Source organism: Panthera uncia, chromosome D2 (assembly GCF_023721935.1).
Source record: "Panthera uncia isolate 11264 chromosome D2, Puncia_PCG_1.0, whole genome shotgun sequence".
Lineage (NCBI taxonomy): Eukaryota > Metazoa > Chordata > Mammalia > Carnivora > Felidae > Panthera > Panthera uncia.
Genome location: NC_064818.1, coordinates 24135326 through 24153976, shown reverse-complemented (window position 1 = coordinate 24153976; position 18651 = coordinate 24135326).

The window sequence follows — 18651 nt, the reverse complement described above, 5'->3', positions numbered from 1 at the left end:
ATTACCCCAAAAGCCTTCTGGCTGGTCACCCCCACTCCTCCCCTGCCACCTTCAGAGCATCTTCCACACAGCAGCCAAAAGACCCTTTTAAATCAACGTCTGATTGTGTCACTCCACTGTTCCAAACCCTCCAGGGTCTCTCATTGTTGTAAGGACCCATCAGAGCCCCTGCAATGGCTTATAAGACTCTTCAAGACCTTACCCTCAGTTCTCCTGCTGACTTCAGCTCCTACTGCTACCCAGCACTCATTCCTCTGAGTCCCACTCACTCCTGTGCTGTTCCCCAAGTACACCAAGCACATTCCTGCCTCCAGGTCTTTGCGCTCTCCACTCCCTCTGTCAGGAACGCCCTTCCCCCAGATCTCTCCCTCCTGTCATTCAGATCTCTGTTCAAATGTGGCCATATGAGAAGAGCTCTCTGGGATTGCCCTATTTAAACAGGCAATCCATTTGCCTTTACCCTGCTTTACCCTCCTCATTCAATTGTTCCTCTATTGTCTCTGTCTCCCCAACTAGAATATAAGCTCCTGAGGGCAGAGCTTTGCTTCATTTACTGCCATATCCACCAGGACCAGGACTGAGCAGTGCCTGGCATTGGTGAACAACGTGAGGCTACTGTAAGTACCAGAATGCTCACTCTATCGCTATTCATCATAGAGCAAACCCAGAAACAACGTGATTATCTAACGATGTGACAACGATTAAACAACGACGTATGTGTGCAGCCATTTAAAAACTTATGCTTCCGGGGCACCTGGGGGGCTCTGTCAGTTAAGCATCTGACTCTTGATTTCAGCTCACGTCACGATCTCACGCTTTGTGGGATCAAGCCCCACATCAGGCTCGGCACTGACAGTAAGAAGCCTGCTCGGGATTCTCTCTCCCTCTCTCTCTCTGCCCCTCCCCCAGTTGCATGTACTCTCTCTCTCTCTCTCTCTCTCTCTCTCTCTCTCTTTCTCTCTCAACAATAAAGAAATAAGCTTTAAAAAATAAATACAAACTTATGCTTTCAAGGTTTTTAGGCTAAAATGAAATCTTGCCAGGAACGCTTAGTATAGCTTCTCCTAACTTTAATTTTTTTTTTTTTAATGTTTATTTATTTTTGAGAGGGAGAGAGACAGAGCACCAGCAGGGGAGGGGCAGAGAGAGAGGGAGACACAGAATCTGAAGCAGGCTCCAGGCTGTGAGCTGTCAGTACAGAACCCGATGTGGGTCTTGAGCTCACAAACCGCGAGATCATGACCTGAGCCAAAGTTGGATGCTTAACCGACTGAGCCACCCAGGTGCCCTGAGCTTCTTCTAACTTTAAATAAAATGTCTATGGACCCCAGACATAAACCAAATGCAACTCTGAAAACTAAGTATATATATAAATCCCAACCTGTTACCAGAAACTGGAAGGAATGTCTGTAAATAGCAAAGATAATAAAACCAGACATTCCTGTAACTTCCAGAAACACAGTGAGTCTATGTACTTGAAGGGAAGAAAAGAGTCTTGTTATCATTTCCCACTTTCTATTCTCTGAATTAATCAAGAATTTACTGCACAAATATCAAATGCTGAAAACTCCAAACTGAGGTAGGGTTATGAAGACGTCTTGATGCTATTTGGAGTCACCACAGCAGTAATTCTGATGCCACCCTGCAGTAGAACCTTTCCACTTCTGAAGCATACTTCCAAATGGATCTCACATTATCGTTACCAACACAGAAAGAGAAAGAGTTGCTTCCCCATTTGTTAGCTTTAAGGAAAAGTCCATCAGACAGAACGTGGGTGAAAACAGTTTCCCTCAAACAGTTCAACCGAAGAGGCTCAAACGTATTATTTGCAGAGGTTCTCAGAGGTCAGGGAAACACCACGGGTGGATGAACAATCCAGCGACTACCAACAGGGGGAGCCATTCCTGGCTCTAGGAGGTGCAAAGGGAGCTCAGAGAGTCCTGAGGTGGAGGCAAGCCTGCCCAGGGGGAGAAGTAGTCAGGGAGGGTTTGAGCCCTTTATGGGGCCATGACAGCCAACCAATCAGGGAAGGGACTCCCACTGGCTGAACCCAGCAGGAAGTCAACAGTCAAGAAAGTCCAAGTGTTACGGTTTACCAGAGTCTCCCAGGGGCAGAATAGAGCAGAAAATGGATCTGGAAAAGCAAAGGGAAACAAGAGAAAAATTGGGAGAGTTGCCTAAGATCACATAGCTAGTCAGCTTTAACCCCACTGTCAAAAACATGCACCCTGGGATCCCAAATACACATCCGGGGTTGAGGAGAAAGCAGTTCCATAGGCAGAAGAGGACTTCCCACCACCAGAAGGTATGATGATAGTCTCTAGGCCTTGAGGGAAGAACAGACCAAGGTTGAGTTTGTTTATGCCCTGACTAGGAGAAAGACCTCTGATTTTACAATTGAAAAGACCTTCCCATCAGGACTGGCAAAAACTCAAAAACCACCAGCCAGGAAAGACTCAGATCTAGGAAGAGTCGACCAGTATATTTTCTCAGAACACCATTTCCACCCCAGACTCATACTTCGGAGGATTCTTGTTTCAGAGAAGGTTGCTTTCACACTCTAAATCCAGAAAAACAACAACCCAGAAGTGATCTTCCCTTTCCTCTCGTCCTTAATGTCAAATGACACCCTACTTTTGCATGCCAGAGATCCCAGCTAATCATGCTGTGTTTTGCTCTGATTAACCTTTGAAATAAGCTTTTTTTTTTTTTCCTTTTTTTTTTTTTTGGTTTTTTTTTTTTTGTCTTTGGTTGTTTGAAGCCAAGCCCTTCCTTAAAAGGTCAGTGAGCATCAAACCTAATTTGACTTCTAATTACTTTTGTAAACATTTCAGAATGAATAAATGCCAATATAATTAACCACCTAGCATATTACCTGCTCACTCCCTTTACCGACGGGGCAGATAGCCAGCAAAGCAGCATGCCAGGCTCCTCTAACCCTCTCATTTGTGATGTGGGAATTCTTTGATTGGAGTCTATTTAAATCAGAGTTTCCCAAGCTTGATTGCCCACCACAGGACGTAAGAATTACCTGAGGATCATAATGAAAATACAGACCCTACTCCTAGAGAATATAATTTCCTTGGTCTGGAATGGAGCTGAGGAATGTGCATTGTTTTCTTTTTATAACTTTTCCAAGTAACTGTGATGCAAAACCCAGTTAGGATATCACTGATTTTGATTGTTTTTCCCCTGGCACAGAGTCCATTACAGCCAGCCATCTCCCCTCCCCTCTCCGTGTCCCCAACACCCCGTACCTGTGGGCTCTTCTGCAATATTTCTCCCCTCCTCTAACTGATGCCAACATCAACCCGATTGGCTGTCTCTAATTGAGAGGGGCTCGGTGATGTAAAGCTTTGACTGGCCGGGGAACTTATGATTCATTGGCACAAAAATTGTAGAGTGAAAATTCAAGCACTGTGTCATTTGTCCCCAGCCCAGTCGGTGGGCCCATTCAATTATACTGATGCCTGTCCCTGTTCCAGTGAACGGCCAGCACCTCCACACCTGTGACTGGAGGGCCCTGGGGCCAACATGGCAGCTTGGAGACAGGAACTGAAGCAAAGACCCAGGAGGGCTTCCAGGTCCCACACTACAGACTAAGGACCATGTGGCAGGCCCATCGGTTCTACAGACATTGCACCATGTCTCGGGGAGTAAGCAGGCAGGTGCCGAGAGAGAAGGGAAATCCCTCAAGGAGGCCACCCTACTTCTGGTCCTTTCTCTGGTTGTTCTCAAACCCTGTTGTAGTCTCAGACCCTGTGCTCAGATGCCCCTCCCCTCTCCCGGCTTCCAACTCTCACTCCTTACATTTGCTGCCAGTGCTGCTCTGGACAATGGCATCCCCCCAGGGGGCATTTACAAATGAGGAGGGGTAGGCATTTTGAGGTTGTCACAGTGGGAGCATACTGGAACTTGGAGGGGTGTGGAGTTGAAACGCCAAAAATCATGCCAGGGGCAAGAGACTCTGCAGCACAAAACTCTATCCCACCCAAAACGCATTCACACCCACACTGTGAAATGAGAATCACTTACAGTCTGAACACACAATTTAGCCCTTAATTATGGCTCTTTGTCAGGAAAATTTATTGCGGCATTGTTCAGGTAGCAAAAGCCTGGAAACAACCTAAAAGACCATTGATAAGGAGCCATTAAATAAAGTGCAGTACATTCATACAAAGGAATTCCATTAGATAGAATGAGAGAGATCAATACGTACTGATACAGCACAATATCGGAGATCTATTATGAATTCTAAAAAGCAAAGTGCAGAACTGTATTACAGTATGTCTCATTTGGCATTTTGATAAAAGGGAAGGTGCTGGCCATACCTATATATTTGCATTTAGGAAGGATTTCTCCGGAAAGTAGGAAGAAACTGATTAGAGGGAAAGAGAACCAGGACAAGAAAGGGGGAGGGGAGAGTGAGGGATACTGACTTTCCACCACACCCATATCCTGTAGCATTTTTTAATTTTCACTATGCATGTTATTTTTCTAAAAAGAAATACCACCTCTTATGGCGCCACTCTCGTTTCACATGTGTTTGCTTTGCCCTCCGCGACTACGTGTTAAATTCCTTAAAGACAGAGCTATTCCCCAGAGCACCCCATACTCCTCTCAGTCTATAGACTACTGGTTTCCTGAAAGAACTCAAGCCAGGAAAAGAACTCCTTGGAAAACCAAAACACCTGCCCATTCACACAGGACCCACGGGGAGCCTTTCCAACCCAGGGTCTCACGCCTGACCCCGGTGTGGACAGTTTTCAACGTGGAGGTTAGAACAAGGCTGGGGATTTTCCCAAGATTGGTCACCTCTTCCAGGCAGGCTTCTCCGCAGCTTAGAAACCCAAAGCCGAAGGGGCCACAGTGACATTTGTAACGTCCCACCCTCACTGTGCCAAGCAAGCTGTTGAGCGCGTTCGCCTACGTAACTCATTTGCCTCCTAACATCCCAGGAGGCAGATGTTCTCACCCTCAATTATAGCTCAGGAAACTGGGCCGTGGAGGTTATGACTTGCCGAAGACCACACGGAATTTGAAATTGGGCCTTCCACTATTGAGAGCTCTTTCCTACACAAAGGTGTTAAACAGAAACAATCTGGCCTTTCTTCAGAATGACGGATTGAGGGAGTTACATGCACCTGGGGCAGAGCCTCCACTTACAAGCTGGGGGCCTGGGGCAAAATAGGTGGCCTCCCTCGCCTCATTTTCTCATATGCAGAAAAAGAAAACGCTAACCTAGAAAGATGATTAAAGAAAGAACGAAATGACATCCTATAAGGCATTATGCTTTATGTCTGACTCATACTAGCTCAATAAATGGAAAATTCCTTTTATCTCCCTTTCCTCCTTTCATGCTACTAGAGCTGCCCTTCCAAAAGCAATTTAATAGGATGACATTCTCTATTCTAATGTGTTTATTTTGAACGTTTTCAGCATCATTCCTTGCACTGCAAAATTCGAGATATCAGCAACCCTCTTCGTTCACTGAAAGGTTATTGCAATTCAAACTAGTTCTGGTCAGCTTTCATAAGGATTTGGACAGGGACATTCGTTGATCACTATTCTTCAAAAAATACAGTGGTTGGCCTAACAAGACATGCCCGACTTGCCCCTACCACTGTGGAGAATAAACAGACAATTAATTGCTTTTGATTATGATATTGATAGTGATGACAGCAGTAATCAAAAGTTCCTTCCTAAACCTTAATCATTTACTTTGCCTAAGTGGCAAGTATAATTTTGGCACGAAAATGTTCGTGTTATTACCCGTGTCATTACCTCTGTTGACTAAAATTAAATGAACAGAATGTTTCAAGTTGTACTAAAGCTCCAGACATCACTAGAACAAATGCTTGTCTCTTTTTATCACATTTGCAACAGATGAATTTAATCACAAAATCCTAAACGGGAAAGATTCTAGTAAGGCCACATAGTTGAGCCATTCTTCTGCCTTCAGGCAAAAGTAAACAGAAATTACCTCCAACACACCGATTTACAAAACCAAAAACAACAAAATGGACGGTGCCCGTTATTTGCCTATAGGAGGTCCTCTAGAGGCAGAAAATCTACAAAATCTACTTGCTTGATGACCCAGGCCAGAAGCTGTCAACTCCAGCTTCACAAATGCCCAGAGCCCATGTGCTTGCTACTTCTCAGATATTCTGATTTAATTGGTTGCAGCTGGGACCCTGTGAATCAGTATCTTTTTTAGCCTCCTCAAGTGATTGTAATGTGCAGCCAGGGTTGAGAACCACTGATCTAGCTCTGATATTTTTTAATATCTTTATTAAAGAGCTGTAATTCACAAACCATATCATTCACCCATGTGAAGTATACACTTCAGTGGTCTTTGCTGTATTCATAGAGTCGTAAAACCATCACCACAGTCTAATTTTAGAATATGTTCATCACGCCCTAAAAGACACCAGGCTCATTAGCAGTTACCCACTCCCCACCCCCAGACCCAGGCAAACACTATCCTACTTTCTGTCTCTATGAATCTATCTGGATATTCTAAATACCTCGTATAAATGGGATCACACAATATCTGTAATGTTGTATCTGGCTTATTTCACTTAGCACAATGGTTTCAAGGTCTATCCGTGCTGTAGCATGTATCCGTATTTCATTCCCTGTTATACCCGAGTAATATGCCAGATCTGGATATGCCAGATTCTGTTTACCCATTCATCAGTGGATGGACATTTGGATTGTTACTACCTTTTAGCTATTATGAATATTCCTAACACTTAAAAGCACTTTTTCTTTAAAAGATCTGCTTTTAAAGTTATGTAAAACATTACACAACAGTCGGAAAGCCATTCTCAGGAAGAGGACGCCAAGGGTCACCCTGCTCCTCTGGCTTCCTTTCACCACACTTCCAATGAACACAGTTCTTCTACAACTGGCTTGTTGCCGTGTAAATATCCGACCACCTTGCTCAGCCTTACATTCTTGGACCCTTCTATCAATGACCCAACCACATTCCATTTCTAAACTAGGCTATGGCTTCACCTAGTCAGCTCATTACTTATTCTGACTCAGAGCAGTATTGTCCTGTTTCACACTCTAGCTCAGAACATTTTAACAGTTTGAGGGCTTGCGAACTAGCTCATTGCACCAGCTACAGCAGCAGCACCATCACCTCCAACAGCTCTCTCCTCCTCCCTCCTGTCAAAACTTTGTGACAAGCTCTCTTGTTAGTCATTTCATCTCCTTCTGAACTCAAATCCATGTTGTTTCCCCCAGAATACTGCATATGAAGTCACCTCCATAAAAACGAGAGTAGCTACCGTATTTGAGGACTTACTCAGGGGCAAGCACTGTGCTAAGCACCTGACATAGATTTTTCCCGTGTACTCATGACCACCCTGCAAAATAGGCATGATTTTCTCTACGGTACCCATGAGAAAACTGAAATTTGGAGAGGTTAAGCAGCATATCCAAGGACACAGAGTGGGTAAGTGTCAGACGCAGGGATTTCCCCCCAGATCAACCTGGCCCCCTGCCTTTAGATGGCACTCCCTCTGCTGTTTTGATAATCACTGAATTACTCAGCAAAATAATTGTGCCAGAGTTGTGCCAGGAGCTAGACCACGCCTGTAGAATAAAGAATTAGGTGAAACAAAACTATCCCTGCCTTCATGGGATTTACCATCTAGTAGAGGACAGAGATGTTATATATATCATCACACAGTCATGTAATTACACGTGTGAAAAGCACCACAAAGCAAAGTTGCAATGTGCTGCGAGCAAGTGTATTACCCGGCGGGAGGCGAGGGAGAGGAGCGCTAGGGAGATGACGTCCCTGAGAAGGAACAGCTGAAGTCTGAAAAGCGCTGTCCTCCGTGACAGAATTCTGGAAGTCGGGAGCAGTGCAGGAGGAGTATTTTCGGAGGAAGAGGCTTACCGGCTGATAATGCAGGGTAACAACGGCCCTGCCTGTGAGCATCCAGTTCACCACCCTGCCCTCCAGACTTTCTTTTGTCCCTCCTTGCCTGCCTCCGGGCTGTCGCCTGCATTTGTCCTTATTTCATTTCATGCCACGTGCTTGGCTATTTCTTCAGCTTACCAGAGCAAATCGGAACCATCTTCTCAATGATCCACAGCTGCACAAAACATTCCCACTGAAACCAACACCCATTCAGAAGGGAGAAAGTGGCCCAAATGATTAGGAAACATGTTACACTCTAGTTGGCAGGTTTGCTTCCAAAAGACTTAGAGAATATTATTTCCGGGGGGGGGGGGGGGGGTGGTAAAAACAAGCCTGCTATTATGCAGACACCAAATTTCGATGTGCTCGACAATATTAGAGCTGCCTTAAACTCGAGGCAGAGAACAGGGAGGCCTTCGCAGGATGAGCCTTGGTTTTGCTGCCACCTGCAGGCCGCTTCCTGGAAGTGCACTGCGACTCGCCGACACCTCATTACACAGAGCCCCAGGCAAGAGGGGAAAATAGAGAGCGGGGTTTCAATTCACAGAGGTAAAAATAAACAGGATGGTGGGGGTCCCGGACTGAGTGGGCTGTTCCCTCTGGGAGATGACTGAGCAGCTGAGACTGGGCTGTGTTTTTTATGCGAAGCCAGACTTCCTTTTTTAGAGATAGGGACAATGCGCTGATTGACAAAATTTTGAGAACTGAATGTGGTGTTTCTACTCTTCCTGGAGACCCACTTAAAGGTTCTATGAAATGGCTGCACCCACCCTACGCTTGGGATCAAATCCACACACCCTGACTTCGGACTTCTCCCCCACTCAGTCCCAGCCACACTGAGAATCATACAATTGCCTCACCCCAGTCTCTCTGGCCCTCCAGCCTTTGCTGGGAACATGATGTTCCCAAGGCCTAAATGACTATAATATCTGCCTATTCTCTTCTCCTCACTCGCTCTTAACCAATAGAGATCTCTGCTTAAAGGTTCTATCCCCTGAAAACTCCTGCCCCTCCCATATCATTCTCTCCCACATGCCCCCCTCTCACTCCATGTCTGTTCTTAAGACTTACCTACCAGATGCCTGGGTGGCTCAGTTGGTTTCAGCTCAGGTCATGATCTCACAGTTCCTGAGTTCAAGACCCACACTGGCCTCTGCACTGACAGTGCAGAGCCTTCCTGGGATTTTCTCTCTCTCTGTCTCCCTTTCTTCCTCAAAATAAATAAATAAACTTAAAAAAAAAAAAAAAAAAAAAAAGACCAGACTCACACTGGAGAAGATAGACACATAGATCAATAAAACAGAATCGAGGGGTGTCTGGGTGGCTCAGTCAGTTAAGCATCAGACTTCAGCTCAGGTCACGATCTCGCAATCCGTGAGTTCAAGCCCCGCATCGGGCTCTGGGCTGATGGCTCAGAGCCTGGAGCCTGCTTCTGATTCTGTGTCTCCCTCTCTCTCTGCCCCTCCCCCCATTCATGCTCTGTCTCTCTCTGTCTCAAAAATAAATAAACGTTAAAAAAATTTTTTTAAATAAAAAATAAAACAATTGAAACCCAGGAAAAGACCCACAAAGAGATAGCCGGTTGATTTTTAACAAAAAGGCACAAGCAATTTAATGAAGAAAGGATAGTCTTTTCAACAAATGGTGCTGACATGATGGAAGAATCTTCATATTTAATGCAATCTCCATCAAAACACCACCAGGATTTTTCACAGAGCTAGAACAAACACTCCTAAAATTTTATGGAACCACAAAAGACCCCAAATAGCCAAAGCAATCTTGAAAAAGAAAAGCAAAGCTAGAGGCATCACACTTTCAGGCTTCAAGTTATATTACAAAGCTGTAGTGATCAAGACAGTATGGTACTGGCACAAAATAGACACACAGATCAACAGAACAGAATAGGAAACCCAGAAACGGACCCACAACTACATGATCAACTAATCTTTGACAAAGCAGGAAATAGATCATCCAATGGAAAAAATACTCTCTTCAGCAAACGGTGTTGGGAAAACTAGACAGCAATATGCAAAAGAATGAAACAGGATCACTTTCTTACACCATACACAAAAATAAACTCAAAATAGATTAAAGATCTAAATGTGAGACCTGAAACCATAAAAACCCTACAAAAGAGTACATGTATTAATGTCTCTGGCATGGGCCACAGCAACTTTTTCTAGATAGGTCCCCTGATGCCAGGGCAACAAAAGCAAAAATAAACTATTGAGACTGCATCAAAATAAAAAGCTTCTAAACAACAAAGGAAACAATTAACAAAACTAAAAGGCAGCCTATGCATTGGGAGAAGATATTTGCAAATGACATATCTAATAAAGAGGTAGTATCCAAAATATATAAAGAACTTATAAAACTCAACACCCAAAAAACAAGTAATTCAATTAAAAAATGGACAGAAGAAATGAACAGACATTTTCCCAAAGAAGACATATGGCCAACAGACACATGAAACGATGCCAATCATCAGGGAAATGCGAATCAAAACTGCAATGAGATATGACCTCACACTTGTCAGAATGGATAAAATCCAAAACATAAGAAACAACAGGTGTGGCAAAAAGTGGCGAAAAAGGAACCCTCTTACAGACTGGTAAGAATGCAAATGGGTATAGCCACTATAAAATAGTTTGTTTTTATCTTCGTTTTATGTTATCTTTAACTAGTTTCTTATAGGAAGCTAAATATATACTGACCATACAAACCAGCAATCCCACTCCTAGATAATCACCCGATAATTACCCAAAGGAAATGAAACCTATGTTCACACAAACACCAACATGAAAATGTTTACAGCGACTTTATGCATAATCGCCAAAAACTGGGAAATAATTGGAACATCCCTTAATTTGGGAATGGACAAACACACTGTGGTATATCCATTCATTAGAATACAACTCAGCATTAAAAAGGAACAAACAATACCTGCAACAAAATGGATGAATCTCAAATGCATTATGCTGAGTGCAAGAGGCCAAGCTCAAAAGGTTACATTCCACATAATTCCATTTATATGACACTCTGGAAACAACAAACTGTGGGATCTGGGAACAGATCAGTGGTTTCCAGGGCTGGGAATGAGAAAGAGCTTGACTACAAAGAAGTAGGATGGAAGTTTTTGGAGGAATAAGGACCTGTGCTGTGCATGATTGTGGTGGTAGTTAAACAACTATGAATTTGCCAAAACTCACAACACTGTACACCAAATAGAGTGGATTTTTTTCTATGTGAATTAAAAAATAAATTTAAAAATAGAAAAAAAAAAATCACCCTCAGGGCAGCCACTAGCACTTGGGACACCTTGGCACGATTTGCAAAAAGGCATCCCTGCTAGTGACAAAAGTCCCTGTAGTACTCACATTTCCAGGCATCCCCGGGAGGGAGGCTGGAGGCTGGATGCTAGCCCCACTTACCTCCATTTTCTCCCCCGAAGCCACACCTAGTGCACAAACCACCCAGCCTTTCCCAGTCACCCAGGTCTGGACTCTAACTGACTATTTATGTTTCCCTCCCTATGCGTGAGTCCCTCAAAGAGCTTTCCTTTTTTTTTTTTTTTTTTTAAGTTTTTATTTATTTTTGAGAAAGCGTGAGTGGTGTAGGAGCCAAGAGGGAGGGGCGGACAGAGGATCTGAAGCAGGCTCCACACTGACAGCAGAGAGCCCTACGTGGGGCTCAAACTCAGGAACCGTGAGATCATGACCTAAATCTGATGTTTAACCGACTGAGCCACCCAGGGGCCCCTCACAGAGCTTTTCTAATACATCACCAGAGCCCCAGCAAGCCGCTCAGTGGCTAGCACAACACATGTTTGTTAAATGGATAATAACTGATCCTCCTGGACCTCATCTCTCAACAGCCCGCTCATGGAGCTCTTTTGTCACAGCCAACACTGGAAGCAATGCCTGTTGACATTGCAATGGATAGGCAGGCTTCTTCCCAGCTAGAGTGTAGCACTTTCCGGGAGGAGAAATATACACGACCTGTACTACCCTCCTCCCCGAGCCTTGAGTGGTGGGTATACATAGGAAGAGCCTAATAAATGTTAGTTGATAGGTTGAAGAAACACAAAATTCTCTTCAAAGTATTTGGAGAGGAAAACTCAGGCTAATATGTAGAAAAAGGCATTCATATAACACCTTTTAGATAAAAACATTTAGACAATCCACTCATTTTTATGATTGACAAGGTTTTAATTTTCTTCCTTTGCTAACATGGGTATGTGTTTCCAGTAAAGAATACAAATGAAACAAAGGATTAATGTTAAGTAGAAAAATGCAGCGCTGATAAAAACGGATGTTCAAAATACTTGCCTCTATATTTCCATAAATATGGCCTCTGTAATTCTGTATTTGTGTTATATCTCTGGAGAGAAACGTAGCATATGTAAGGAGGCTGTTGTGTGGAACACAGCTCGGGCTCCCATTTGTTCTTAAGGTTATCCATCTCGTAAATGGGGAGAAGCTGTAACATCAGGCATCTATCTTTCAGTAGTAGGAGCACATGCAAAGCGTTTCAGGATCCTTGGGGAAAAAGGAAAACAGCTATGGACAGCATTTGTAGGATGGGTGTCGATAAACACAGAAGAGCACTCTGAGCACTGGAAGGGGGCCACGGCAAATGTTGCTACAACGTCAGTGACCCCAGTGATCACCAGGACTGGGCTGTCCCGTGCATTACAGCCCCCTGCTGCAACCAAGCTGGCATGAGTCTCGATGCTGGTGTAAAATATATGCAGCTGAATCCGGTACCAATAGAGTTAACGAATAGCCATGCAGCCGGGCAAAGGTTTAGAAATAAGTGGCCAGCCCTAGGATTTCATTCCGGAAGTGCAGGGCCTGCCCCTTAGGCCACAAACCTCTCTCCCACAACCACAGCCAGTGAGTGGGTAGGGATGCTGTCGTTCCTTCAGGCCTGACAGTTCCAGGGTTTTCAAAAGTTCCCTTTCCATTTCACTCACTGCATGCAGCCTGAATCTTGCCTGCTCTGGAGAGACACAGGGGAGCCTGTGATTTTAGAGTTCTAGCAAAGATCACGCACCTGTCCGTGACTCTGCTTCTGCCTCCACGAGTGATCACACTAATGGTCAACACTCTGATGGTCCCAGCTAAGGAACCAACTTTAGGCAGAGAAGAAGCTGCCAAAGAGAGTGCTTAAGAGCAAGGCCCCGAAGTAAGAGAGACGAGGCCTCTGGCACGCTCTGTGTGACCTTGGGGAAGTTACTTAACCTCTGTGAGCCTCAGTTTCCTCATCTGCAGAAGAGAGGTAATAATACCTCCTGGTGTTGCATAAGAACTAAATGAGACAATGCACATAAATGGCCCATGACAGGGCCAGATGCATAGTAAGCACATAACCAATAAATGACAAATTTTTAATCATTCTAAAGGCAAACTAGGGAAACGGCAGGTAATATGGCCCAAGTTCTGTTGTCTGCATTCTCCGAAGCAAAATCTGAATATTCATCCTGGTGACACCCCTGTCAGAAGCTCCCAGGCGAGACACTTCCACCAAGCCTGACCCCAGGGCCTCCTGTTCATGTGTCCCATGTCACCTTTCTCTGACACTCAGCCCTCACCGAAAGACACAATAGGCCAGCAACCGCCCATTCTGTTTCAGGATCGGATCTGATTTGCTTACTGCTTTGAACAGGCCATTTTGCTGACTGCGTTCCAAGAAACTCACTGACTCTCAAACTAAAGCTTCTGAATGCATTTGGTGGTATCAGATGCTCGCCATGAACAAGCCAGTCCCAAATCAAGGTGCAGCTCTCTCCTGGCAGCACTGAGAAGGAGCAGCGTCTCATCTGTGGCTCCCACGCACATCTTTTTTTCTTTTTTTGGAACCCTTTTACCCTCTCCAGGATGCCCTCTCATGCCCCCTTCAGAAAGCCTGAGCCCCATGTCCTGAGCCTCTCTCCCTAGACATTCATCTGTGACCCATGGTGGGGCTCCTTTCCCAGAGGCTTTAGAGTATTTTTAGACATTGTCCTTGAGGCAATATAGTGATTAAGAATTCAAGCTGTAGAATCAAATCCCAGCTGTAACACTAATCCCTGCCTGACTTAGGCCAAGTATTTCACCTATTTAAATAACAGGATAGGGGCGCCTGGGTCGCTGGACTCTTGGTTTGGGCTCAGGTCGTGATCTCACGGTGGGTTCGAGACCCGCGTCGGGGTCCTTGCTGACCGTGCGGAGCCTGCTTGGGATTCTCTCTCTCTCTCTCTCTCTCTCTCTGTCTCTCTCTCTCTCTCTCTCTCAGACCCTCCCCCACTCGTGCTGTTTCTGCCTCTCTCTCAAAATAAATAAATATACTTTAAAAAAAAAAAAAACTAAAATAAATAACAGGATCATAACAGAACCTACCTGGCAGGGTTGAACGAGATTTCTAAAGCACTCTGCCCATAACAGCATATGGCAGGTAAGCACAAACCAAAAGCAGCAAGGTTGGCTCATGGTAGTGGAAGCTGCCTTACAGGGGACCGAAGGCCGGGCTCCCGTTAGGAAGGGAAAACCCTAAGGCGGCGGGCGCAGGGGGAGAGGTGGTTCCCGAGGGGCGGCGAGGCTGTCCCGGGAGCTCCTCCCAGCCCACGTTCCCCACCGACACCCCCCAGCCCCGGGCTGCTCGGAAACACCGCGGCGCCTTCCTCGCGGAGATTTCAATACTCCCAATGCTGGACCCTCGCCAGCGTCTCAAAGGCCTTTGGAGAACTAAGAGGCAAGGAAGAGCTTTCTCAGCAGCTTCCAGTCAATTCTGAAGAAATGCCTCTGATTTTTCTCTCCCAAAGAGCAATTTTCCGAGGGACGGGACGCCCGGGAGGGGAGGCTCCGGAGATGGAGACGGACTGCCATCTAGAGGCCGTTGTGCCACAAAGCAAGACGAGCGAGCCCGAGAAGCTGTCCCTCCCACGTGCCGCAGCCTCCCACGGGGCACAATGCCAAGGGCTGCGGCCTGAAAGCCACCCAACAGGGGAAAGGGTGCTATTTAGACATCCTTTGTTTTATTTTATTTTATTTTATTTTATTTTATTTTATTTTATTCTATTTTATTTTATCTTTTAATGTTTTATTTATTTTTGAGAGAGCACAAGCGGGGGAGGGGCAGAGAGAGAGAGGGGAGACAAGCAGGCTCTGACAGCAGCAAGCAGAATGTGGGGCGCCAACTCACACACCCTGAGATCATGACTTGAGCCGAAGTCAGACGCTCAACCCACTGAGCCACCCAGGCACCCCAACATCCTTCATTTAAAAAAAATCAAAACGCAGCCCCACCCTTTGTGGCCACGGTTTTGAAATGTTTCTTCTTCTTCTTCTTCTTCTTCTTCTTCTTCTTCTTCTTTTTTTTTTTTTTTTTGGAAGTATTTTTTTCTTCTTAGTTTCTTGGAGATTTTCCCCTATTAGAGAATCTCATGGGTCCTCTGCATACCCTCATTCCCCGGGGGTGCTGGGGATGGTACTAACCCCCCAGGTGATGTGCTCGCTCGCGCAAGTTCAACGAGATGGTTGCTATTTGGTGGGAGACAAGGTGTGTGCGACCTGTGAGCCAGGGGAAAGGGACACTGTGCACTCTTGTATGGCTCCAACTCATGCCTTAATCTGCTGAGACGTGACAGCCACCTCCCAGGCTCCCTGAAACCACCCCTACCAATGTCACTGCCTAATGCCCTTTTTCAGCCTTCCCCTGACGGGGCCCACCTACCTCCTCGAGATTCTGACTCTCTCACTGCTCTTCTCACTTTCGTTCACAGACTTACCTTTCTCTGCCTGCGTCTTAGGGGTCAATGCCTCCCCGGGCTTCTCTCCCTGGCCTTTTTTGGTCCCGCTTTTGAGCAAAGGTCGCCAAACTTTATCGAGGATCAGTATCAGCTAGGGAATTTTGGAACATACACACAGCCAGATCCCTAGAGATTCTACTCTGGGTATATTCGTATTTTTTGAAGTTCCTCAGGTGATTCTGTTGTACACCAAAGGTCGAGAACCCCTGAGCTATCCCTAGGAAATTTTACTCGCTCTCATTGTTCGTTACCTCCACAACCACACATACTCTGATGATGGCAAATCTTTCCATAACCAGGGTTTCACTGGCTCTTACTCATTTCTGACAATGCTGATTCCCAGCTCCCAGCGAAGTTGCTACCAAATACTTCTGGAGTTCTCCGGGAGTAACACATGTGCTCGTGGACACATCCAGTGCACAGTCCTGCAGCTGCTACATGTCAACCCCAGTTTGCACCTTCGCCTCCTGCCCCACCCCCACCCGCCGGGCCTGGGAATTGTTGCATCCCTGGGCACCCTGCTGTTTCTGCTGGGCACCTATCTCTTCCCTCAGTCAAGGCCAGTGGGAGGCCCCCAAACTGACAGTGTTTTGTTGAAGAGTGGACAGAGCTAGCTGCCTCAGAGTAGAGTCCCCCAAAAGCAGAGCCTGAGGCAAGGACTTGGGTACGGGTGACTTCCTTGAGATGTGCTCCAGGAATGTAGAGTTAGACAATGAGAGAGTGAGACAGGGAAGAAAGAAGAGGAAGTTAGAGGATGTGTTATCCATGATGGGAGCTGGTTCAACCAGGGTCCCACAGAAGTATACAGGACGCCTCCAGTGCTCTCCACCTCAAAAAAGAACATTCCAGCATGTATCCACTGGCTCCCAGTGCCCACTGTGTGAGGGGAGCAATGGCTCCCCAGCATTTCCGGGCTGCAGTTGCACACAGGCCAAGAGAGCTTCTACAGAATCAGAAAAGAACCCAAGGCAGACATCAGAAAAATAATGAGATGTGGGGCATCTGGGTGTCTCAGTCAGTTAAGCATCCAACTCTTGATTTCAACCCAGGTCATGATCTCACTGTTCATGAAATTCTTTCTCTCCCTCTCTCTCTGCCCCTCCCCTACTCATGCACACACATGCACTCCTTCTCTCTCTCTCTCTCTCTCTCTCTCTCTCTCTCTCTCAAATAAATAAATAAACTTTTAAAAAAGAAAAATGAGAAGACTAGTCTGAGCTCACCAGAAATGCCCACCACAGCTACCCCTGCAACCAAAAGTGGGCAGGGGGGAGGTGACATGGACACAGAGGCCTCTGCCATATCCTCCCACATGCTTCCTTCTGTGGTTACGCTCTACAGAAGGAGTTCCAAAGCAATGACGCTTAGGCCCCAATGTTGTTCCCAAAGAATCAGTCTTTTCAGATTTCTGTAATAGTTTCCAACACACACCAAACCCCAAATATTCAGTGAGTTCATCAGACGTGGATCCAATGTAGAGGACTTCACCCCACCCCCAACTTATGAGCCAAGGTCACATGCACCTGAGACATAGGACCATGGGGACACTTCTGGTACCCTGGAGCATCTGAGGAGCTTCCTGAAGGCACAACTGGAGGGAAAACCTCATTCTCTCCTGTGTTGGAACAGAAGTCTCCTGCAGAGATTCTCCAGTCCCCACAATGTTCTCCATGTGTCCACATATATCTGAATGCCAATGTGATAATGGCTCCATATGGATCTCCAGCAAGATTTCTGCCCTCACCTCCATAAACCTAACTGCCTACTGGACACCTCGACCTGGTGTCTCCCAAGCAACTCAAACTCAACACGAATAAACCTAAACTTATCATCTGCCCTTCACACCCAACCACAAATCCTCCTTCCGTTCCTGGATTTGCCATGCCCATGAATGACACCTCTGTCTGACTGGTGGAACACAAGAGAAATCTGAGAATCAGTCCAGGGTTGAGCTCTCCTTTTGCCATCCATATCCAATTAATCACAAAGTCCTCTCCATTAACAGTGAAATTTGCCTAAAGTGAATTTGCCTAAAATTTGTTTACCTGAAATTTGTTCTCCTGATAAGCAATTTCCTAATGATTTTTTTTTTGGCCTAAAATTCTGAATTAGGGAGTATAAATTAAGTTTTTTATAAACAATTTTCCCAAAGACACTTTGAAAGTAACTATGTATTTTACCTAACTATTCATTCATCTTGTGGCTTTTTACCAGTTGTATAATTATTTTGTACATATTTGGGTATTTTTTTCTAATTTAACATACTTTTCTACACTTCCAATATATTTTTTACACTTCTAATGCTTTTTGAAATAATGCTATTTCTGGCAGTAAATACTTATAAGATATGCATTTCAAAAATAATTTATTTATCAAATTCGCCCATTTGTATTTTTCTTCCCTCTTTTGTTCTTTTGTTTTTCATGATGTAGTGATGAGACCAGGCTGTTTCATAATCCTGCATCAGAGGCATATCTTCCAGACTGTACCTTCCCAATAAAGACATCGATTCAAAGGGGGTGAAGATTGGTTGCTGGGGGCAAAAACTTCCAGCATATCTGGTATCCCGTGGCATCTGGCAGCAAGAATCAAGAACCATGAAAAAATGTTTGAAAAGATAATGTGCACACAAAGACTCATACACAAATGTTCATAACAATATTACACATCATGCTGTCTGGCCCCAAACAGTAAATAACCCAAACACCTCACAAATTGATAAGTGGAATACAGTCAGCAATAAAAGGAAATGAAATACTAATATGTAGAACAACATGGATGAATCTCAAAAACATGGTGAGCAAAAGAAATTAGAACAAAAGACTACATACTACATGATTCTATTGGTATGAAACACTAGGACAGAAATGTAGTGATAGGAAGCAGGTCAGTGGCTGCCTGGTCCCAGTGGTTGAGAGGGTTG